The 25,775-nt window shown below is 40.6% G+C and overlaps 3 long non-coding RNA genes across 3 annotated transcripts; all 3 read left to right on the top strand.

Annotated features, from left to right (window-relative positions):
• Positions 1-13,138: 13,138 nt before the first annotated feature.
• Positions 13,139-15,685, top strand: LOC140012882 (uncharacterized). Its single transcript, XR_011819853.1, has 2 exons — positions 13,139-13,326; positions 15,484-15,685. It is a non-coding gene; the product is annotated as an uncharacterized lncRNA (long non-coding RNA).
• A 1,712-nt stretch (positions 15,686-17,397) lies between these two features.
• LOC140012887 (uncharacterized) lies at positions 17,398-19,927 on the top strand. Its single transcript, XR_011819859.1, has 2 exons — positions 17,398-17,568; positions 19,726-19,927. It is a non-coding gene; the product is annotated as an uncharacterized lncRNA (long non-coding RNA).
• Positions 19,928-21,639: 1,712 nt separating this feature from the next.
• On the top strand, positions 21,640-24,169 carry LOC140012888 (uncharacterized). The gene is made up of 2 exons (XR_011819860.1): positions 21,640-21,810; positions 23,968-24,169. It is a non-coding gene; the product is annotated as an uncharacterized lncRNA (long non-coding RNA).
• Positions 24,170-25,775: the final 1,606 nt, after the last annotated feature.

The following is a 25,775-nucleotide window of genomic DNA, read 5'->3' as shown; positions in this document are numbered from 1 at the left end:
ACCCCTGTTTCTTAGCTTTCATCTGGTTTTGGAATTTCTGGATTTGGACCTGGAGAGCCTGAGTTATGATGTTTCCGCTAGAATGCATTTTGGTGAATCTGTTTTACGTTTTTTATGTAGTATCTTGCATTTTTGACCTATTTGCACTCAAAAATGGGTTGAGTGACCTTCTGTGATGTTGTAACACTGTCTTTTAGCTTCGAAATGGTGGGTCTTGTACCCTCATCCGATAATCGTAGTGAAATTGGTGCCATTACCGTAAAATGAGGACAAAAACTGTTTTTTTCAGGGCCAAAGCTAGTTACATTTCCGAAATTTCTGGTTTCCTTTAATGTTTGTATATGCTTATGGAACCCTATTGGGGTCATGTTTGGCCTTGGTTTATGACTCGTTATCAAGTCTCATTGTATTTGTTTTTTATGTTTTAGGATGTGACCGTGGTGCACAACGTTCTTTTGACGGAAGTGCATGAAACCACATTTGCTAGCTTGGTGAGTGTACTACTCACTTGTGTGCTATTATATGGCTTTGATATTTGAACTTGAGATGTTGAATGTTAATTGATTGAAGTGAGAGTGTACTTTATCACTCTCACTTATTGTTTCGCATGTTATTGGAAAGTTATTGGAATGTTATATGAAATGTTATATGAAATGAAATACATGACTTGGTGTCGTTTGGACGAGTCTCCAACGACTACAAATGTTATCAATGAGCTCAACCCTATTGGTAATTGATTGAATCGAGCCGGCGAGGGCTTGGTCGTGCCAATTAATGTGCCTTGGGGCAATGTTATATGGAATCTTGTAGTATGATAGACTCTCGATTCCGGTTTACTCGAGTAATACCACAATGCACGTGTTTGGATTTCGGGCCCGGTTGGGGAATGTTAGGTGGAAGGAATGGAAGTAAAGTGGAGTCTACGGATGGTTATTGTTGAACATTGACGGAGAGTCAATGACGTTCGATCAAGAAATGTAAACGAGGAAAAGGGCTCTTGAGAGCCATCTGTATCCTTTTATCACCATATTTGACGTGTGCCTTGCTTATTTTTATTATATTGATTGAAAGCTTGATGCTTATATGCACTTGGTTGCGTAAGTGATAGTATCTCACTGGGCAATTAGCTCACACCGTTCCTTTTGTTTTCCTTACAGGAATATGACTCTTTTTGGATAGATGGTTGCCGAATGAACTAGATGTATATATATATTTTTTTGTATTGTATATGAAGTGAAACCCTAAATATATCTTTAGGGCCGTTTTCACTTTCAATTTGGCAAACCGTGTATTTATTCACTTTTGACAACTTTTGTATGTCACTTTGGATTGTATTTGCTAAAGTTCAAGATGTGAATGTTTGTTCGATATTTGGTTGCGTTCTGACGGGTCGGTTACTATTCGTGGCCGATTCCGAATTTTATTTTTTTTAATTTTGGGTTATTTTGCCCTTTTGCCTTGTTTACGCGCGTTATAAGTTCCAGAACGCAATAGATCGCTCTATACTACACCGTTAGTCCTGGCGAGAGCTGGGCAAGCAGTCCGCTAACCTCTTTGGTTTGCCTTAGGGGAAGGTGGGGCTGTCACAGGTGGTATCAGAGCCTAGGTTTGAATTAGCCTGGGTATTATAGTAATGCTTGATTTGAGGGTTCTTTGTTTATGGCCTTTAAGCTTATACTTATGGTTAATTGCTCTTTTGGTGTAGGATGGCCGGACAGGGTGAACCTAGTGATAGTCCTCCGGGCGAGAGACCACGCGGAGCACTCCCAGTGATTCCGTACCAGATACGGCCAGGAGGGGCCGTCGTGCGCTGGAGCCCGTCTAACCGTCTCCGACGCTGTGAGTGTAAACATAAGTATGCCTATCCTAACGCTCTGGTATTTGCTCTGGACAAGGAGCGTAAGGAGTTGGCCGGAGAGAATGCTCGACTTGAGGCCGAGGTGACCCAACTTAGGGCGGCCAATGAGAGACAGGCCGAGCGCGTTGAGGGCCTGAAGTACGACGTGCTTGATGTAGAGGATAGGGTTGATGACCTCTGTGCTCAGCTGAAGGAGGTCCAAGAGCACGAGAGTAAGCGAGCTCGCAAGGTGAAGGTTCGAGCTGCCTCGATCCTGAACCTTTGCGCGGATGTGGTTGAGGGCGTGAGTGATGAGGACTCTTGCGCGGGTCCTGAAGCTGGGTTTGGATCCACTCCGTCGAGTGGGTCTCATAGCTCGTCATCGGTCTAGGTTACGACTCCTAGAGTTGTTTTGGATAGTTTTGGCTTTGTATATAGGGCGGATAGGGAGAAGGGCCTTAGCAAATCATTTTGTACGGCTAGATTAGCTACGTGTACATTTCTTTTGATAAGACCATTCCCTTGGGGATTGTCCATGCTTGTACTTGACTTGACTGAACATGACTTGACTGATTGTATATATGTGTGTTGTTTGCCTTGTTTGGAATGTATATATGTGTGTTTGGAAAGCTTTTGGTTTTACTTACATGCATTGTTTTATATTGGTTTAGTACCATTGCCTAGACCAAGTAAAGAGTTATGAAGGAACACGTAGTGGAAGGGGGCGTGGGCGTGGAAATAGACAACCCACACCGGATAGGGGTACTGGGGAAACCTCTACTGGACCTAACCCTGACCCCAATGTGCAAATCGCTGCCGCCATGCAGCAAATGACTAACTTGCTAGCACAAGTGGTGCAGCAACAATGCCAGAATACAAACCCTAATCCTGGAAACCCCAGAAACCCTGGTAACCACATCGAGAGCGAAGACAGAGCTCTCGAACGTTTTCAAAAGTTTGCTCCACCCAAATTCATTGGGGAACCTGATCCGGATGTTGCTGAGCAATGGCTCGAGAAAATGGTTGATATTTTTGCGGCTTTGCACTACACCGATGAACGGCAGGTGACTTTTGCCGTATTCCAGTTAGAAGGGGCGGCCCGTTCCTGGTGGAACGTGATACGCCAAAAATGGGAACGGGAACAAACGCCCAGGACTTGGGTGAATTTCATCCGGGAATTCAATGCGAAATTCTTCCCTCCTCTAGTTCAGGAGAGGAAGGAAGATGAGTTTATTAGACTCCGCCAAGGAACTCAATCGGTGGCGGAATACGAGAGCCAGTTCACCCGTTTGTCCAAATTTGCTCCTGAGCTGATCATGACGGAGCAACGGCGAATCAGGCGTTTCATTCAGGGTTTGAACGTCGAAATTCAAAAGGACCTCGCAGTGGCTCAAATCAATGCTTTTAGCGAGGTCGTAGTAGAGAGTGCTTGATTGCAGGTCCGGAACTTCCAGGCGAAAAAGCGGGGCTTTCCTGGAAGCAGCTCCGGACAAGGGGACAAAGATACTCCCTCCAAGTTCGGACGCGGAGCTGGAGGTGGACGACAGTCAGGTTCCGGCAGAGGGGCTCAGTCTAGGGGCGGCCCAGCCGGGAGAGGCCAAGGTGGAAACTTCCAGAGGGGCTCAGGTTCGGCGTCTCGTGGACCTTGCGGGTACTGCGGAAAGACGAATCACTCTGAAGACAATTGCTGGAAGAAGGGAGGCAAATGTCTGCGTTGCGGAAGCGCAGACCACCAGCTTGCTACCTGCCCACTCATAACGCAAGAAGGAAGGGGAACTCAAACCACGTCAAAGACCAATACGGGACCGAATAAGGGGAATGAGGCGAAACCTAAGGTGCCAGCTCGAGTCTATTCCTTAGAACCTCGACAGGTCCCAGATTCCTCAGAGGTCGTAGAAGGTACGATCCCTATTTTCCACCATTTTGCCAAAGTTTTAATTGATCCTGGTGCCACCCATTCCTTTGTTAACCCTGATTTCATGTGTGGCATCGATATAAAACCTGCTAGTTTACCATACGACCTAGAAGTTAGTACACCTACGGGGAATCAACGGTTGGTTACTAGTATGGTTTATAGGGATTGTGAAGTGTGGGTAGGAGAGAAAAGATTGTTAGGGGATTTGATAAGTCTGGTCATTAAGGGGTATGATGTGATATTGGGCATGGACTGGCTAGCCAAGTATAATGCCCAACTGGATTGTAAAACGAAAGTGGTGGAATTCCGTATCCCTGGTGAGGCAACCATAAGGTTGGATATAAGGGGTAGGTTAGCCTCATCTGCTTTGATTTCGGGCATTCGGGCTAGGAAATTGCTAAGTAAAGGAGCGCAAGGATTTTTGGCCTTTTTGATCAATACCCCTACAGATAAAGTGAAAGTGGAGGATGTGCCCATAGTGAAGGAATTTCCGGACGTGTTTCCTGATGAATTAGTAGCCTTACCTCCAGAAAGAGAAATTGAATTCAAAATAGACCTGCTACCGGGATCCTCACCCATATCGAATGGCTCCTGCCGAGCTCAAGGAGCTAAAGTTGCAATTACAAGACCTTCTGGAGCGGGGATTCATTCAAGAGAGTGGGTCTCCTTGGGGAGCTCCTGTACTGTTTGTGAAGAAAAAAGATGGTGGTTTGAGGATGTGTATTGATTATCGGGGCCTGAATAATATTACAATTAAAAATAAGTATCCACTGCCCCATATCGATGAGCTATTTGATCAGTTGCAAGGAGTGGTGGTCTTCTCGAAACTGGACCTCCGCCAAGGGTACTACCAGTTACTAATCAGGATGGAGGATATTCCGAAGACCGCCTTCAACTCGAGATATGGGCATTACGAGTTCGCAGTGATGCCCTTTGGACTAACCAATGCTCCTGCAGCCTTCATGGACCTAATGCATAGGGTTTTTAAGCCCTACCTGGATCGATTTGTCGTAGTCTTCATCGATGACATCTTGGTCTATTCCAAGACCCGTAAAGAGCATGAGCAACACTTGAGGATTGTCTTACAAACCCTAAGGGATCATCAACTGTATGCCAAGTTCAGCAAGTACGAATTTTGGCTGGAGAAAATTGCTTTTCTGGGGCACGTAATTTCTCAAGAAGGTATTTCAGTTGACCCGGCGAAAGTAGAGGCTGTGACTAATTGGAAGAGGCCAGAAACTCCCACAGAGGTCCGCTGCTTTCTAGGACTGGCTGGATATTACCGGCGTTTTATCAAGGACTTCTCCAAACTAGCCGGTCCTCTAACCGATTTGACGAAGAAACATGGTCGGTTCTTATGGAACGCCCGAAGTGAGACAAGTTTTCAAGAATTAAAGAAAAGATTGACCATGGCTCCAGTGCTAGTTTTACCAAACGGGGTGGACGAATATGCTGTGTATACTGATGCATCACGAGAAGGTCTGGGTTGTGTACTAATGCAAAACCGAAATGTGATCTCTTTTGCCTCGAGGAAGTTAAAACCCCACGAGCAAAATTACCCGACCCACGATCTGGAGCTAGCTGCCGTTGTTTTCGCTCTTAAAAAGTGGAGACACTACCTATATGGGGTAACCTTCGAGGTTTACTCCGATCACAAAAGTCTGAGGTACCTTTTCTCACAAAAGGAATTAAACATGAGGCAGCGACGGTGGATGGAATTTCTGGAAGATTACGACTGTACCATCAACTACTATCCAGGAAAGGCGAACGTGGTGACTGATGCCCTAAGTCGCAAAGCTCAGGTCGCGAGTCTAATGATCAAAGAGTGGGAATTGTTAGACTCCGTGTGTGAATGGAAACCCTGCCCTGGGAGCCATAAGGTGATTTTTGGCAATATTAAAGTGACTTCCACTCTCTTGGAGAGAATTAAAGAAGCTCAAAAGGAGGATCAGATGGTACGGAAGTGGGGAGAGAAAGTGGAAAAAGGAGAAACCACTGATTTCAATTTTGGTCCTGAGGGTATTTTAAAATATCGAAATCGAATAGTGGTGCCGAAGGATGAATCGTTGAAAACAGAGATTCTGGAGGAAGCCCATCGATCTAAGTATACAATCCATCCGGGTAGTAGCAAGATGTATCAAGACCTGAAAGGAACCTATTAGTGGGACAATATGAAGAAGGAAATTGCTCTGTACGTGCAAAAATGTCTCATTTGCCAACAAGTTAAAGCAGGGCATCAAAAACCATCGGGCTTGTTACAACCCCTTGAGATACCTGAATGCAAGTGGGAAAACATCACCATGGACTTCGTTTCAGGTTTGCCGCGAACGCAGCGAGGATACGATGCCGTTTGGGTGATCGTCGATCGATTAACCAAGTCGGCCCATTTCTTACCGGTGAACATGAAGTATTCCATGGATAAGTTGGCTCAACTGTACATGGACGAGATTGTAAAGCTGTACGGTGTTCCGGTGAGCATCGTCTCTGATCGAGATCCACGTTTCGTATCTCGATTTTGACAAAAGTTCCAGGAGACTCTAGGGACGAAACTCAACTTGAGCACGACCTATCACCCACAGACGGATGGACAATCAGAACGAACCATTCAAACTCTCGAGGACATGCTACGAACTTGCATTCTGGATTTTGGAGGCAACTGGGGTCAACACATGACCTTGGTAGAGTTTGCGTACAACAATAGCTACCATTCGTCGATTCAAATGGCTCCATATGAAGCACTATATGGACAAAAATGCCGATCACCAATTTATTGGGATGAAGTTGGCGAGAGGAAGGCCATAGATCCAACCACTATTCCTTGGATGGAGGAAGCTCGAGAAAATGTCAAGTTGATACGGCAACGACTCCAAACAGTTCAAAGCCGACAAAAGAGCTACGCCGACAACCGGAGAAAAGATTTGGAGTTCGAGGTTGGAGACCATGTATTTCTTAAAGTCACCCCTTTACGGAGTGTCACAGCAGGCAAAGGAAAGAAGCTCCAACCGAGGTTCGTTGGACCTTACAAGATTCTCCAAAGAATAGGAGCGGTAGCGTATCGATTAGAGCTGCCGTCCAGTCTCTCTCGAATTCACGACGTTTTCCACGTCTCGATGCTAAAGAAATACTATCCCGACCCAACCCATGTCTTACAACCAGAGGAGATCGACGTAGACGAATCGCTTGCTTACGAAGAAAAACCTGTCCAAGTGCTTGACCGGAAAGTCAAAGAGCTAAGAAACAAGCAGATTCCATTGGTGAAGATACTGTGGAGAAACCATGGGGTAGAGGAAGCTACCTGGGAAGTGGAAGAAGAAATGCGAACGAAATACCCTAACCTTTTCGTGAGTTAAGGTGAGAAATTTCGAGGGCGAAATTCTTTTAAGGGGGAGAGAGTGTGAGAACCCGTAATTTTCATTTTCTAGGTTTCTCGTATTTTTCATGGCTTGTTTTCTACATTTTCGTGATTAGAAAAATTGCTAGATGAATTTAAGGAGCAGATATAATTTTTAGATGATTTTTCTAGTATCGAATAGGTTTTGAGAAATTAAGAGCGTATACCGGACGTGGGACCCATTAGTGCGAAAAGTTCGGAAAAATTCGGCCAACTAGGTTAAGTTTTGAATACTTGAATTAATTTATCGGGTGTTAAGAGATAAGTAGAGGTTGCAATTTGGATTGATATGAGAGAGACAAGTTAGGTAGGTATTTAATAAAAGGTGACAAGTGTCACCATTTGAGTGGTTGAACCTTAAGACTACTATTCATGGTCTTACCATTTGACTTAAATAAACCAAAAATGAGCCAAAAATCATCAAAAAATCCTCTAAGGTGGCCGGCCCTCTCTTGCTCTCTTTCTCTCTCTCTTACTCCAAGCACAAGGAAGAAAACACTTCAATCTTGTTCCAAATCATCAAAACCAACCATCCAACCTTGATTTTGTTCCATAAAACCACTTAAGGAAGTGTTGGTGAGTTGTTGTGTGAAGTTTTTTGGAAAGTTAAGGTGACCAATAGCTCTCTCTCTCTTGTTCTTAAGGTAAGTTGTGAAGAACCACCCTCCTCCTTTAATTGATGCTTAAATCATGCTTAGTGGTAGTATGAGATGCAAGTTTATGGATTATTTCTTGATTTGTGGTTGAAATGATGAAGTTTTATTATTTTTGGGGATTTTTCTGTTTTAATATAAGCATGATTGTGTGGCTATCTATGATGATTAGAAATGGTATATAATGACTCTAGGAGGTGGAAAAAGTGATTAATTGCAACCAATTTCTGGTTTGGAAGAAATTTCAGAAAATTAGGGTTCTTGAGGGAGCATTCTGCCCGAATTTTTAGGTCCTATTTAGAGGCCGAATTGGCCTTGGATTAAAACATGAAAGTTGTAGGGAATGAAATTTTAGAGGTTCCTACAAAATTTCAGGTCAATCGGAGTAGTGTAGAATGAGATAAGTCAAAATTACTATTGCTGTTCTGGTTTTACCCTAATGTAAGAACTGCGCCTGTAATTGGTTGTTTTGGCTGGAATTGCTTCCGAATTGGTTGTTGAGGCCTTCTGATGAAATTTAGCCCTGTTTCTTAGCTTTCAGTTGGTTTTTGAATTTCTGGATTTGGACTTGGAGAACCTGAGGTATGATGTTTCCGCTAGAATGCGTTTTGGTGAATCTGTTTTACATTTTTGATGTAGTATCTTGCATTTTTTACCTGTTTACACTCAAAACTGGGTTGAGTGACCTTCTGTGATGTTGTAGCCCTGTCTTTTAGCTTCGAAATGGTGGGTCTTGCACCCTCATCCGATAATCGTAGTGAAATTGGTGCCATTACCGCAAAATGAGGACAAAAACTGTTTTTTTCAGGGCCAAAGCTAGTTACATTTCCGAAATTTCTGGTTTCCTTTAATGTTTGTATATGCTTATGGAACCCTATTGGGGTCATGTTTGGCCTTGGTTTATGACTCATTATCTAGTCTCATTGTATTTGTTTGCATGTTTTAGGACGTGACCGTGGTGCACAACGTTCTTTTGACGGAAGTGCATGAAACCACATTTGCTAGCTTGGTGAGTGTACTACTCACTTGTGTGCTATTATATGGCTTTGATATTTGAACTTGAGATGTTGAATGTTAATTGATTGAAGTGAGAGTGTACTTTATCACTCTCACTTATTGTTTCGCATGTTATTGGAAAGTTATTGGAATGTTATATGAAATGTTATATGAAATGAAATACATGACTTGGTGTCGTTTGGACGAGTCTCCAACGACTACAAATGTTATCAATGAGCTCAACCCTATTGGTAATTGATTGAATCGAACCGGCGAGGGCTTGGTCGTGCCAATTAATGTGCCTTGGGGCAATGTTATATGGAATCTTGTAGTATGATAGACTCTCGATTCCGGTTTACTCGAGTAATACCACAATGCACGTGTTTGGATTTCGGGACCGGTTGGGGAATGTTAGGTGGAAGGAATGGAAGTAAAGTGGAGTCTACGGATGGTTATTGTTGAACATTGACGGAGAGTCAATGACGTTCGATCAAGAAATGCAAACGAGGAAAAGGGCTCTTGAGAGCCATCTGTATCCTTTTATCACCATATTTGACGTGTGCCTTGCTTATTTTTATTATATTGATTGAAAGCTTGATGCTTATATGCACTTGGTTGCGTAAGTGATAGTATCTCACTGGGCAATTGGCTCACACCGTTCCTTTTGTTTTCCTTACAGGAATATGACTCTTTTTGGATAGATGGTTGCCGAATGAACTAGATGTATATTTTTTTTTTTGTATTGTATATGAAGTGAAACCCTAAATGTATCTTTAGGGCCGTTTTCACTTTCAATTTGGCAAACCGTGTATATATTCACTTTTGACAACTTTTGTACGTCACTTTGGATTGTATTTGCTAAAGTTCAAGATGTGAATGTTTGTTCGATATTTGGTTGCGTTCTGACGGGTCGGTTACTATTCATGGCCGACTCCGAATTTTTTTTTTATTTTGGGTTATTTTGCCCTTTTGCCTTGTTTACGCGCGTTATAAGTTCCGGAACGCAATAGATCGCTCTATACTGCACCGTTAGTCCTGGCGAGAGCTGGGCAGGCAGTCCGCTAACCTCTTTGGTTCGCCTTAGGGGAAGGTGGGGCTGTCACATAATGTACCATAGGATGTGTGAATTGCTACGATATGTATATAACGATGGTATGTTATTTTCATTGTGTTTTGAAAATGCTTGTATTGAATCTCATAACTATTTTATTTTGCTTATGCTTATTTATGAATAAATGTATGAATTTCGAGGACGAAATTCTTTGAAGGAGGGGAGATTGTGATACCCCAACTTTTAGGGTACTATTGTTGTTTAGTTTCAAAGAGAATATTACGGTTTCTTTGTCTTATTGTTTTGTTTTACAGACTAGAAACCCTGAAGTCTAATCAAAACCCTAGTTTCACTTGTGATTGACCGTTTTCTCAAATTTCTCATATTTCAACCGAAACCCTAAATTCAATTTATGGAATTTTAAAATCCCTCACGTTTTTCTTAAAAATCCCCTTTTATTTGGAACTTATGATTTTATAATAGCCCTACCACCCAATCACCCCACAATAAGTGCAAATGAACATGAAAGTAAAGGTTTTCCCTTTCCGTTTTTAAATTAGCGCGAATTAGGGTTTTCACGTCTTTTCATAGTGTGATTAACCGGTACGGAGTGTGTACTAAATTTGGTGATTAAGAGTGAGTTTTAGATGATATTAAGTGTGTGATTAGAAGTGATGATAATAAGTTAGTGAATTATAAGATAAAACCCTAGTATACGCGATTTAAGAAAAAAGGGGTTGAACCGACGGGTACCGTTTGTTACCGAGTGAGTGCACCACTTGAGCACTACTTTATTATCTTAATCTCCCTGCTATTAAGTGATTAATATCAGCCCCAAAATATCTTCAAGGCAGCCAAAATATTGGACCAAAAATAAGAGAGAAAAGAACAAAATTTGACTACCAATCAAAGTGTGACACTTGTCATCTTTGACCCAAATTCATTTCTATCATTTTTAACCTTCTTGAAGCTTCATTGAGCCTTCATTTTCTGCCTAGCAGCCGTGAGAGAGAGAGGGAGAAGAGTGAAGAGAGCTTTCCAATTTCCAACCTTGAATCCAACATTTTGAGTGAAAACAAGAAAAACTAAACCGATGAATCACTAGTTTGGGAGCTTGGGAAGCTTGGAAGCTAAACTTTGCAAGGAGTGGTGGAGGATATCCTTTGTAAGCTTGTTATTGAGGTATATTGGTTGTCCCTTATCTTTGGTTCTTTTATTTTTGGCTTAAGTTGCTATACAACTCATGTTTTGATTAAATTGGTAGCTATACAAGTAGTTGTGATGATTTTGGGTGCATTAGTAAGGTAGGGTTTTGTATTGTTCAGCCCTATTTCTTATTGGGTGGATGGTATATGATGTATATAAGTTTGTATATGAGGTGGTAGTGATGGTTTTAAGCTATAAATGTGAATTATACCTTGAATGTAGCAAAATTCCAGAAGTGAAAATCCTTAGTGCCCTGTTCTGTCCGGTTCTAGTTCACCATGTTACAGGCCGAATTAGGCTTATCATAAAACATGAAAGTTGTAGATAATGATTTTTTATAGTAGCCTGCAAAATTTCAGCTCAATCGGAGTAATGTAGCCTGTAAAAAGACAAAAATACACCTGACTCTCATAGGTCTAGTCCAATGGACAATTTTGATATTTCACAACACTAACCGTGTCTGTTCACCCTGCTGCGTACTGAATTATGTGACAGCCCCACCTCCCCCTAAGGCGAACCAAAGGGTTCGGCGGACCGCCTGCCCAGCTCTCGCCGGGACTCAATCGTTCTGTAAGTCCCAAAGACAACCAAGAGGGGGGGTGAATTGGGTTGATTAAAATCTTAACCAAATTTATGCACTTTTTCTTTAATAAAAATTTACCTTCTTTTCTAGTAATGATCAACCAAGTAGATTAGAAGACAAGAGCAATATTGATCAGAAACACAAGTATAGACAAGCAATGAGAATTTTATTAAGCAGAAAAGTAAATTAGGGAATCAAACCAAGTGTCTACCAAGCTATCCTCAAACTTGAAGACCACACACTAGGAAGAGCAACTTCTCTTAGATGGAAGAAGATCAACTAGATGTACAATGGAGGGAGCACTTCCTCCTTGCCCTAAGCCTCACTTAGTCAAGCTAAGAAGTTTTACAATCACTCAGAAAACCCTCAACAAAGCTACACTAAAGATCATTTCAGTCACAAAAGAAATGCTCACCAGAAATTCACACCACTTTAAAACAAATCTTGCTTTGGAGACTATTTTCTAGCTAAAATATCTCTTGAGATCTTGTAAACAAAGTGTGCAAAAGTTCTTCCTTCGTTCAGAACAGTTTTCTTTTAAAGGGGAACAGAAAATGGGCTTCATTAAAGCTTCCAACGGATAGAAGGCAGATGAAGGGTCAGCTAGCCGTTGGGGCTTTCGGACGTCCGACGATCAAATCATCGTCCGAACCAAACGTCCGAAAACCGCCAAGTTGAAGTTCGGACGTCCGATGAGATTTTTGTCGTCCGACAGCACAAATATTAGGAGGTTGTTTGTGAAGAAAATATTAAAGTGTATTTCTTTGGGTTGATTTAAAACCTTATTTTGGTTTAAAAGACTAGAAACCCTAATATTGTAGCAAAAAACCCTAGTTTACTTGTGACTAACCGGTTTTCCTAAATCTCTCATATTTTAATTGAAACCCTAATTTTAATTACTGGAATTGGAAAATTCCTCACGTTTTCTTAAAAATTTCTTTTTATTTGAAGATTATCATTTATTAAAGCCCTACTATCCAATTATCCCATGATAAGTGTAAATAAACCTAGAAAATAAGGTTTTACGCTTTGGTTTCAAGTTTGGAGTAAAATTAGGGTTTTCGCGATTTTTCGCCGGATGAATTTTCGGTACAGAGTAAGGATTAAATTTGGAGATTAAAAGTGACTTTTAAGTGAAAAATAATATGTGAGTAGTAGCAGTAAAATAAGGTTAGTGAATGGGAAGTAAAAACCCTAGTACGTGAGTTTTTAAGAAAAACGGCGCGAACCGGCGGGTCCCGCGCACTACCGTTTGAACGCACCACTGGACCACCACTTTCTTGCACCACAAGCTTATTGATATTTGAGCCAAAATATCTTCTTATATTACAGCTAAGGGGACCGAAATTTGTGGCTTATAAGCAAGGGGAAGAAAGAGAAAAATTAGTGGCTAAGAATTGTCCAAGTGTTAGCCAAATTGTGGTCTTAATTAACTCTAACCTTCTTACTCCTTATAAGACAAAAATCAGCTTCATTTCTCTTCATTTTCTGCTGCTAAGAGCCGAGAGAGAGAGAGAGTAAGAACAAGAGAGGAAAAACAAAACTCTTCTCCATTTCTTCTTCAATCCACCAACAAAGTGAGAAATCAAACAAAAGAAACCGATTAATCTTGTCTTTGAGTGGTTAGTTAGTGTTTGGTGGTGAAAGTTTGGAAAAGGAAAGCTTGGGGCTGCTTTTAGAGACTTCTAACCAAGGTAAGAGAACTCATCTCTCTAAGTTTTGCTTTTGATTTTGTTAAATTAAGTTAGTAGTTTGATTATAGTGGTGGAATCATGGATGATTAGCATGATTTAGAGGTTTTCCCCAATTTATTTGATGAACTAGGGGTTCTGATTTTCTGCTCAATGTGATGTATGATGTGTAAATGTTGCAATTAAGGTTATATAAGGTTGTTTAGTGGTGATTAGAACCAGAAATTTGAGGAAATTACACTTAGAGCTAAAAATTCCAGATTTCTGGAAAATTTCCCAAGCATTCTGTCCGAAATTGTACCTATATGTTAGAGGCCGAATTGGCCTTTGGTCAAAGAAGGAAAGTTGTATAGAATGGCATTTTATAGGTGCCTGTAAAATTTCAGCTCAATCGGAGCAACGGAGGTCGTGAAAAGTCCAAAATACCCTTGCTGTTTTAAGAATTTCCCAGCAGTCCGTTTCTTCAGTTCAGTCCAGTTTATCACGATTTTTGATCAGGATCCATTCTGATTTAGCTCTGGGCCAAAACATAAAAGTTTTAGTGTTCTGAAGTAGCTTTAAAATGCCTCAAAGAAAACCTGATTCGGACTTGTGTACACTGAGTTAGGTCCGCTACAGCATAATGCGTTTAAACAGCCGATGAATTGGTTTCTGGTTTAGTAGTCTGAGATTTTGACTAAGTTACATTAGGAAATGGACTAAGTGACCTTCATGAATGTTGTAGCTTTGTGTCTTAGCTTCGAAACGGCATAGGTTTCGCCTTAATCCAATAAGCGTAGCCTCGGACAAGTTATTTCCGCTTGTATACGTCAAATCTGTCTTGTGCCACATTGAATTTCTGCACTTGTACTTGATGCGGTTCTTGTTGTTATGATATTGTGAGCCTATGGAACGGCTCTTGACATAAATTGCTGATATGTATGTTGTTGGGCTGTTGTTGAAGAAAAATAATGAAGCCTAAATGGCTGGAAAATTAGGTAAACACAAAGGGCATGCTGCCCAAATTTACGCTCGAGGACTATATAAATACACTTGCGACTTGGGTCGAGTTGATATGAATAGTACTTGAACCATCTAGGGTACTTGAGTCTTCTTGTTCGAGGTATATAAGTAAGGATTTGGCCGAACTTGTACCCTTGGGAAATGAAATAATGATTGCTCAAAGTACGTTTTCCCTTGTACTTTCGACTCGCATGACCATTTCAAGTATAAATGTTACAAAGTTTTATCATTTAAAAAGTGAGAGAGTATCTCACGAGTATTCTCCAAGTGAATTTCAATTTCTTGATTCTTATTGAACGAAACGTCTAAGTTTCGAACTCTAGTCATGTTTCAAAGTTCTCAAATTGAGTTTTATCGCAGATTTGGACTCCGAACTCGGAGTATAACCTGAAAGTGACCAGTAGCACTATATCTTTTGGGTGAGTGCTTTCAAATACCGAATTGAACTTGATACTTGAACTTGATACGTGACCAATCTGATTACATGTTATATACGTGAATTGTAAGGGCAAGAGTGTACTTTATCGCACTTGCCCTTACGTGATATACTTGTTTATTGTTGCAATTGACTTGATATACTTGTTTATGATGCGCGCACTTCCTGGAATTCCAGAAACCCTGTGGCGAGTTACTCTAGTCGAGCCGGCAAGGGCTTGGTCGATTGGGTAACGAACCCTGGGTCTCTTGTATCGTCGAGTGGAGTGATATCTCCTTGACTAATCGGTATACTCGAGTATTACCACCCGTGTTCTTGAGGATTTTGGGCCCAGCTGGGGGTTGAACGGTGGACGGAGAGTCGTTTAAGTGGTGTTCTGCTGGATTGGTTACTTACTTGAAAGTTGACGGAGTATCAACTACTACGGGATCAAGCTTCTGGTAATGCAATGGGAATTTGACTCCTGAGAGTCATCCGTATCCTTATACTTTGGAATGATTATTGTTTATTGGATTATTGTTTCTTTTGAAAAATTTTCTACATGCGCTCATTTTAAGATTGCTACTTGACGTGCTACTGTTCACATTTATGAACACTTTATGAACACTTTATGCTCGTTACTTTGCTATATCGAAAACTCGTACTTATAAATAATGGTCAATTTGCTATTTGGAACCTCACTGGGCTCTTAGCTCATTCCACTCCATTTGTTTTCCTTTCAGGGGTACGAGTGATGCGTGAGACTTGTAAAAGACTAGCGTAGCCTTTTGTTTGACTTTTGACTTTTTGGTCTTGTACTCGCGCTATTCCTCGAATGAAACATGTTGTACTTGGATTGTATACGTTCTGAACTAGTTTGGTGTATTGAGACTTTGTACTTCGATTTCTATTAATGTAAATTATAAGCTTGAATTGGGAATGTTATTTATGGTTCATGGATGTGTGTACGTGACTCGATTGAGATAGTGAGTGAGTCCTGGTGAGAGCTGGGCAGGCGGTCTGCCGAACCCTTTGGTACGCCTTAGGGAAAGGTGGGGTCGTCACAGATGGTATCAGAGCCATATGCCGACAGTTGGGACCTTAAGTCCTTCGTCTGGAAAAGCCCCGAGCCTCTCGTTCATGAAGAGTCACGAAGCGAAACTCTCCGTAGGGGATGCCCGCGTGCGGGTGGCAAGCTGATAGGTACCCTGTAATGTGACCCTGAGAACTGTTACAGATGGTATCAGAGCTCCTATCGAGCTCGTGCCGGGAGAAGGTTCTTGGACTGTGGGGATTGACTTGTTAAGTGTGGAACAATTGTCTATTGTTGGGGACCTTAGATATGTATGCTGGGTAGGAATCTCTAATATGGGTAATTTACTCTTGGGACCGGCCGGCTCGAGTTGTGAATTACCTTATTGTGGATTCTTGTACCTGAACACCCAGGAGTGTTTTCATGGACGAATCGAGTAATAGTTTGGCTAGGGTTCCTATAGAGGATGATTAGGTTGTAGTATATGTCGAGAAAGTCTCGCCAAAGACCGATTTCTTTCTTCTTCCCTTGGTTATGCTTCCTTGATGTCATTTTAAGATATTGCCCCGATTATGTTCTACCCTCCCGTCCGTCTCATTCGATTTTTCAACCAACCGGTATATGGTTAGATTATTACTTGTGTTTAGTTACTTACCCTGATCTGTTGATCTGCCTGACAGGCTATCACTTGAGTTCCAGTGAATCTGTGAGATGGCACAATTGGATGATATATATAAGGAAAATACCCTATGTTATTCGAAGTGCATGTATGAATTTCGAGGACGAAATTCTTTTAAGGAGGGGAGATTGTAACATCCCGAATATTAGGAGGTTGTTTGTGAAGAAAATATTAAAGTGTATTTCTTTGGGTTGATTTAAAACCTTATTTTGGTTTAAAAGACTAGAAACCCTAATATTGTAGCCAAAAACCCTAGTTTACTTGTGACTAACCGGTTTTCCTAAATCTCTCATATTTTAATTGAAACCCTAATTTTAATTACTGGAATTGGAAAATTCCTCACGTTTTCTTAAAAATTTCTTTTTATTTGAAGATTATCATTTATTAAAGCCCTACTATCCAATTATCCCATGATAAGTGTAAATAAACCTAGAAAATAAGGTTTTACGCTTTGGTTTCAAGTTTGGAGTAAAATTAGGGTTTTCGCGATTTTTCGCCGGATGAATTTTCGGTACAGAGTAAGGATTAAATTTGGAGATTAAAAGTGACTTTTAAGTGAAAAATAATATGTGAGTAGTAGCAGTAAAATAAGGTTAGTGAATGGGAAGTAAAAACCCTAGTACGTGAGTTTTTAAGAAAAACGGCGCGAACCGGCGGGTCCCGCGCACTACCGTTTGAACGCACCACTGGACCACCACTTTCTTGCACCACAAGCTTATTGATATTTGAGCCAAAATATCTTCTTATATTACAGCTAAGGGGACCGAAATTTGTGGCTTATAAGCAAGGGGAAGAAAGAGAAAAATTAGTGGCTAAGAATTGTCCAAGTGTTAGCCAAATTGTGGTCTTAATTAACTCTAACCTTCTTACTCCTTATAAGACAAAAATCAGCTTCATTTCTCTTCATTTTCTGCTGCTAAGAGTCGAGAGAGAGAGAGAGTAAGAACAAGAGAGGAAAAACAAAACTCTTCTCCATTTCTTCTTCAATCCACCAACAAAGTGAGAAATCAAACAAAAGAAACCGATTAATCTTGTCTTTGAGTGGTTAGTTAGTGTTTGGTGGTGAAAGTTTGGAAAAGGAAAGCTTGGGGCTGCTTTTAGAGACTTCTAACCAAGGTAAGAGAACTCATCTCTCTAAGTTTTGCTTTTGATTTTGTTAAATTAAGTTAGTAGTTTGATTATAGTGGTGGAATCATGGATGATTAGCATGATTTAGAGGTTTTCCCCAATTTATTTGATGAACTAGGGGTTCTGATTTTCTGCTCAATGTGATGTATGATGTGTAAATGTTGCAATTAAGGTTATATAAGGTTGTTTAGTGGTGATTAGAACCAGAAATTTGAGGAAATTACACTTAGAGCTAAAAATTCCAGATTTCTGGAAAATTTCCCAAGCATTCTGTCCGAAATTGTACCTATATGTTAGAGGCCGAATTGGCCTTTGGTCAAAGAAGGAAAGTTGTATAGAATGGCATTTTATAGGTGCCTGTAAAATTTCAGCTCAATCGGAGCAACGGAGGTCGTGAAAAGTCCAAAATACCCTTGCTGTTTTAAGAATTTCCCAGCAGTCCGTTTCTTCAGTTCAGTCCAGTTTATCACGATTTTTGATCAGGATCCATTCTGATTTAGCTCTGGGCCAAAACATAAAAGTTTTAGTGTTCTGAAGTAGCTTTAAAATGCCTCAAAGAAAACCTGATTCGGACTTGTGTACACTGAGTTAGGTCCGCTACAGCATAATGCGTTTAAACAGCCGATGAATTGGTTTCTGGTTTAGTAGTCTGAGATTTTGACTAAGTTACATTAGGAAATGGACTAAGTGACCTTCATGAATGTTGTAGCTTTGTGTCTTAGCTTCGAAACGGCATAGGTTTCGCCTTAATCCAATAAGCGTAGCCTCGGACAAGTTATTTCCGCTTGTATACGTCAAATCTGTCTTGTGCCACATTGAATTTCTGCACTTGTACTTGATGCGGTTCTTGTTGTTATGATATTGTGAGCCTATGGAACGGCTCTTGACATAAATTGCTGATATGTATGTTGTTGGGCTGTTGTTGAAGAAAAATAATGAAGCCTAAATGGCTGGAAAATTAGGTAAACACAAAGGGCATGCTGCCCAAATTTACGCTCGAGGACTATATAAATACACTTGCGACTTGGGTCGAGTTGATATGAATAGTACTTGAACCATCTAGGGTACTTGAGTCTTCTTGTTCGAGGTATATAAGTAAGGATTTGGCCGAACTTGTACCCTTGGGAAATGAAATAATGATTGCTCAAAGTACGTTTTCCCTTGTACTTTCGACTCGCATGACCATTTCAAGTATAAATGTTACAAAGTTTTATCATTTAAAAAGTGAGCGAGTATCTCACGAGTATTCTCCAAGTGAATTTCAATTTCTTGATTCTTATTGAACGAAACGTCTAAGTTTCGAACTCTAGTCATGTTTCAAAGTTCTCAAATTGAGTTTTATCGCAGATTTGGACTCCGAACTCGGAGTATAACCTGAAAGTGACCAGTAGCACTATATCTTTTGGGTGAGTGCTTTCAAATACCGAATTGAACTTGATACTTGAACTTGATACGTGACCAATCTGATTACATGTTATATACGTGAATTGTAAGGGCAAGAGTGTACTTTATCGCACTTGCCCTTACGTGATATACTTGTTTATTGTTGCAATTGACTTGATATACTTGTTTATGATGCGCGCACTTCCTGGAATTCCAGAAACCCTGTGGCGAGTTACTCTAGTCGAGCCGGCAAGGGCTTGGTCGATTGGGTAACGAACCCTGGGTCTCTTGTATCGTCGAGTGGAGTGATATCTCCTTGACTAATCGGTATACTCGAGTATTACCACCCGTGTTCTTGAGGATTTTGGGCCCAGCTGGGGGTTGAACGGTGGACGGAGAGTCGTTTAAGTGGTGTTCTACTGGATTGGTTACTTACTTGAAAGTTGACGGAGTATCAACTACTACGGGATCAAGCTTCTGGTAATGCAATGGGAATTTGACTCCTGAGAGTCATCCGTATCCTTATACTTTGGAATGATTATTGTTTATTGGATTATTGTTTCTTTTGAAAAATTTTCTACATGCGCTCATTTTAAGATTGCTACTTGACGTGCTACTGTTCACATTTATGAACACTTTATGAACACTTTATGCTCGTTACTTTGCTATATCGAAAACTCGTACTTATAAATAATGGTCAATTTGCTATTTGGAACCTCACTGGGCTCTTAGCTCATTCCACTCCATTTGTTTTCCTTTCAGGGGTACGAGTGATGCGTGAGACTTGTAAAAGACTAGCGTAGCCTTTTGTTTGACTTTTGACTTTTTGGTCTTGTACTCGCGCTATTCCTCGAATGAAACATGTTGTACTTGGATTGTATACGTTCTGAACTAGTTTGGTGTATTGAGACTTTGTACTTCGATTTCTATTAATGTAAATTATAAGCTTGAATTGGGAATGTTATTTATGGTTCATGGATGTGTGTACGTGACTCGATTGAGATAGTGAGTGAGTCCTGGTGAGAGCTGGGCAGGCGGTCTGCCGAACCCTTTGGTACGCCTTAGGGAAAGGTGGGGTCGTCACAGATGGTATCAGAGCCATATGCCGACAGTTGGGACCTTAAGTCCTTCGTCTGGAAAAGCCCCGAGCCTCTCGTTCATGAAGAGTCACGAAGCGAAACTCTCCGTAGGGGATGCCCGCGTGCGGGTGGCAAGCTGATAGGTACCCTGTAATGTGACCCTGAGAACTGTTACAGATGGTATCAGAGCTCCTATCGAGCTCGTGCCGGGAGAAGGTTCTTGGACTGTGGGGATTGACTTGTTAAGTGTGGAACAATTGTCTATTGTTGGGGACCTTAGATATGTATGCTGGGTAGGAATCTCTAATATGGGTAATTTACTCTTGGGACCGGCCGGCTCGAGTTGTGAATTACCTTATTGTGGATTCTTGTACCTGAACACCCAGGAGTGTTTTCATGGACGAATCGAGTAATAGTTTGGCTAGGGTTCCTATAGAGGATGATTAGGTTGTAGTATATGTCGAGAAAGTCTCGCCAAAGACCGATTTCTTTCTTCTTCCCTTGGTTATGCTTCCTTGATGTCATTTTAAGATATTGCCCCGATTATGTTCTACCCTCCCGTCCGTCTCATTCGATTTTTCAACCAACCGGTATATGGTTAGATTATTACTTGTGTTTAGTTACTTACCCTGATCTGTTGATCTGCCTGACAGGCTATCACTTGAGTTCCAGTGAATCTGTGAGATGGCACAATTGGATGATATATATAAGGAAAATACCCTATGTTATTCGAAGTGCATGTATGAATTTCGAGGACGAAATTCTTTTAAGGAGGGGAGATTGTAACATCCCGAATATTAGGAGGTTGTTTGTGAAGAAAATATTAAAGTGTATTTCTTTGGGTTGATTTAAAACCTTATTTTGGTTTAAAAGACTAGAAACCCTAATATTGTAGCCAAAAACCCTAGTTTACTTGTGACTAACCGGTTTTCCTAAATCTCTCATATTTTAATTGAAACCCTAATTTTAATTACTGGAATTGGAAAATTCCTCACGTTTTCTTAAAAATTTCTTTTTATTTGAAGATTATCATTTATTAAAGCCCTACTATCCAATTATCCCATGATAAGTGTAAATAAACCTAGAAAATAAGGTTTTACGCTTTGGTTTCAAGTTTGGAGTAAAATTAGGGTTTTCGCGATTTTTCGCCGGATGAATTTTCGGTACAGAGTAAGGATTAAATTTGGAGATTAAAAGTGACTTTTAAGTGAAAAATAATATGTGAGTAGTAGCAGTAAAATAAGGTTAGTGAATGGGAAGTAAAAACCCTAGTACGTGAGTTTTTAAGAAAAACGGCGCGAACCGGCGGGTCCCGCGCACTACCGTTTGAACGCACCACTGGACCACCACTTTCTTGCACCACAAGCTTATTGATATTTGAGCCAAAATATCTTCTTATATTACAGCTAAGGGGACCGAAATTTGTGGCTTATAAGCAAGGGGAAGAAAGAGAAAAATTAGTGGCTAAGAATTGTCCAAGTGTTAGCCAAATTGTGGTCTTAATTAACTCTAACCTTCTTACTCCTTATAAGACAAAAATCAGCTTCATTTCTCTTCATTTTCTGCTGCTAAGAGTCGAGAGAGAGAGAGAGTAAGAACAAGAGAGGAAAAACAAAACTCTTCTCCATTTCTTCTTCAATCCACCAACAAAGTGAGAAATCAAACAAAAGAAACCGATTAATCTTGTCTTTGAGTGGTTAGTTAGTGTTTGGTGGTGAAAGTTTGGAAAAGGAAAGCTTGGGGCTGCTTTTAGAGACTTCTAACCAAGGTAAGAGAACTCATCTCTCTAAGTTTTGCTTTTGATTTTGTTAAATTAAGTTAGTAGTTTGATTATAGTGGTGGAATCATGGATGATTAGCATGATTTAGAGGTTTTCCCCAATTTATTTGATGAACTAGGGGTTCTGATTTTCTGCTCAATGTGATGTATGATGTGTAAATGTTGCAATTAAGGTTATATAAGGTTGTTTAGTGGTGATTAGAACCAGAAATTTGAGGAAATTACACTTAGAGCTAAAAATTCCAGATTTCTGGAAAATTTCCCAAGCATTCTGTCCGAAATTGTACCTATATGTTAGAGGCCGAATTGGCCTTTGGTCAAAGAAGGAAAGTTGTATAGAATGGCATTTTATAGGTGCCTGTAAAATTTCAGCTCAATCGGAGCAACGGAGGTCGTGAAAAGTCCAAAATACCCTTGCTGTTTTAAGAATTTCCCAGCAGTCCGTTTCTTCAGTTCAGTCCAGTTTATCACGATTTTTGATCAGGATCCATTCTGATTTAGCTCTGGGCCAAAACATAAAAGTTTTAGTGTTCTGAAGTAGCTTTAAAATGCCTCAAAGAAAACCTGATTCGGACTTGTGTACACTGAGTTAGGTCCGCTACAGCATAATGCGTTTAAACAGCCGATGAATTGGTTTCTGGTTTAGTAGTCTGAGATTTTGACTAAGTTACATTAGGAAATGGACTAAGTGACCTTCATGAATGTTGTAGCTTTGTGTCTTAGCTTCGAAACGGCATAGGTTTCGCCTTAATCCAATAAGCGTAGCCTCGGACAAGTTATTTCCGCTTGTATACGTCAAATCTGTCTTGTGCCACATTGAATTTCTGCACTTGTACTTGATGCGGTTCTTGTTGTTATGATATTGTGAGCCTATGGAACGGCTCTTGACATAAATTGCTGATATGTATGTTGTTGGGCTGTTGTTGAAGAAAAATAATGAAGCCTAAATGGCTGGAAAATTAGGTAAACACAAAGGGCATGCTGCCCAAATTTACGCTCGAGGACTATATAAATACACTTGCGACTTGGGTCGAGTTGATATGAATAGTACTTGAACCATCTAGGGTACTTGAGTCTTCTTGTTCGAGGTATATAAGTAAGGATTTGGCCGAACTTGTACCCTTGGGAAATGAAATAATGATTGCTCAAAGTACGTTTTCCCTTGTACTTTCGACTCGCATGACCATTTCAAGTATAAATGTTACAAAGTTTTATCATTTAAAAAGTGAGCGAGTATCTCACGAGTATTCTCCAAGTGAATTTCAATTTCTTGATTCTTATTGAACGAAACGTCTAAGTTTCGAACTCTAGTCATGTTTCAAAGTTCTCAAATTGAGTTTTATCGCAGATTTGGACTCCGAACTCGGAGTATAACCTGAAAGTGACCAGTAGCACTATATCTTTTGGGTGAGTGCTTTCAAATACCGAATTGAACTTGATACTTGAACTTGATACGTGACCAATCTGATTACATGTTATATACGTGAATTGTAAGGGCAAGAGTGTACTTTATCGCACTTGCCCTTACGTGATATACTTGTTTATTGTTGCAATTGACTTGATATACTTGTTTATGATGCGCGCACTTCCTGGAATTCCAGAAACCCTGTGGCGAGTTACTCTAGTCGAGCCGGCAAGGGCTTGGTCGATTGGGTAACGAACCCTGGGTCTCTTGTATCGTCGAGTGGAGTGATATCTCCTTGACTAATCGGTATACTCGAGTATTACCACCCGTGTTCTTGAGGATTTTGGGCCCAGCTGGGGGTTGAACGGTGGACGGAGAGTCGTTTAAGTGGTGTTCTACTGGATTGGTTACTTACTTGAAAGTTGACGGAGTATCAACTACTACGGGATCAAGCTTCTGGTAATGCAATGGGAATTTGACTCCTGAGAGTCATCCGTATCCTTATACTTTGGAATGATTATTGTTTATTGGATTATTGTTTCTTTTGAAAAATTTTCTACATGCGCTCATTTTAAGATTGCTACTTGACGTGCTACTGTTCACATTTATGAACACTTTATGAACACTTTATGCTCGTTACTTTGCTATATCGAAAACTCGTACTTATAAATAATGGTCAATTTGCTATTTGGAACCTCACTGGGCTCTTAGCTCATTCCACTCCATTTGTTTTCCTTTCAGGGGTACGAGTGATGCGTGAGACTTGTAAAAGACTAGCGTAGCCTTTTGTTTGACTTTTGACTTTTTGGTCTTGTACTCGCGCTATTCCTCGAATGAAACATGTTGTACTTGGATTGTATACGTTCTGAACTAGTTTGGTGTATTGAGACTTTGTACTTCGATTTCTATTAATGTAAATTATAAGCTTGAATTGGGAATGTTATTTATGGTTCATGGATGTGTGTACGTGACTCGATTGAGATAGTGAGTGAGTCCTGGTGAGAGCTGGGCAGGCGGTCTGCCGAACCCTTTGGTACGCCTTAGGGAAAGGTGGGGTCGTCACAGATGGTATCAGAGCCATATGCCGACAGTTGGGACCTTAAGTCCTTCGTCTGGAAAAGCCCCGAGCCTCTCGTTCATGAAGAGTCACGAAGCGAAACTCTCCGTAGGGGATGCCCGCGTGCGGGTGGCAAGCTGATAGGTACCCTGTAATGTGACCCTGAGAACTGTTACAGATGGTATCAGAGCTCCTATCGAGCTCGTGCCGGGAGAAGGTTCTTGGACTGTGGGGATTGACTTGTTAAGTGTGGAACAATTGTCTATTGTTGGGGACCTTAGATATGTATGCTGGGTAGGAATCTCTAATATGGGTAATTTACTCTTGGGACCGGCCGGCTCGAGTTGTGAATTACCTTATTGTGGATTCTTGTACCTGAACACCCAGGAGTGTTTTCATGGACGAATCGAGTAATAGTTTGGCTAGGGTTCCTATAGAGGATGATTAGGTTGTAGTATATGTCGAGAAAGTCTCGCCAAAGACCGATTTCTTTCTTCTTCCCTTGGTTATGCTTCCTTGATGTCATTTTAAGATATTGCCCCGATTATGTTCTACCCTCCCGTCCGTCTCATTCGATTTTTCAACCAACCGGTATATGGTTAGATTATTACTTGTGTTTAGTTACTTACCCTGATCTGTTGATCTGCCTGACAGGCTATCACTTGAGTTCCAGTGAATCTGTGAGATGGCACAATTGGATGATATATATAAGGAAAATACCCTATGTTATTCGAAGTGCATGTATGAATTTCGAGGACGAAATTCTTTTAAGGAGGGGAGATTGTAACATCCCGAATATTAGGAGGTTGTTTGTGAAGAAAATATTAAAGTGTATTTCTTTGGGTTGATTTAAAACCTTATTTTGGTTTAAAAGACTAGAAACCCTAATATTGTAGCCAAAAACCCTAGTTTACTTGTGACTAACCGGTTTTCCTAAATCTCTCATATTTTAATTGAAACCCTAATTTTAATTACTGGAATTGGAAAATTCCTCACGTTTTCTTAAAAATTTCTTTTTATTTGAAGATTATCATTTATTAAAGCCCTACTATCCAATTATCCCATGATAAGTGTAAATAAACCTAGAAAATAAGGTTTTACGCTTTGGTTTCAAGTTTGGAGTAAAATTAGGGTTTTCGCGATTTTTCGCCGGATGAATTTTCGGTACAGAGTAAGGATTAAATTTGGAGATTAAAAGTGACTTTTAAGTGAAAAATAATATGTGAGTAGTAGCAGTAAAATAAGGTTAGTGAATGGGAAGTAAAAACCCTAGTACGTGAGTTTTTAAGAAAAACGGCGCGAACCGGCGGGTCCCGCGCACTACCGTTTGAACGCACCACTGGACCACCACTTTCTTGCACCACAAGCTTATTGATATTTGAGCCAAAATATCTTCTTATATTACAGCTAAGGGGACCGAAATTTGTGGCTTATAAGCAAGGGGAAGAAAGAGAAAAATTAGTGGCTAAGAATTGTCCAAGTGTTAGCCAAA

This window comes from Coffea arabica, chromosome 8e (assembly GCF_036785885.1).
Source record: "Coffea arabica cultivar ET-39 chromosome 8e, Coffea Arabica ET-39 HiFi, whole genome shotgun sequence".
Taxonomy (NCBI): Eukaryota; Viridiplantae; Streptophyta; class Magnoliopsida; order Gentianales; family Rubiaceae; genus Coffea; species Coffea arabica.
This window is presented reverse-complemented; position numbering and strand designations above follow the sequence as displayed.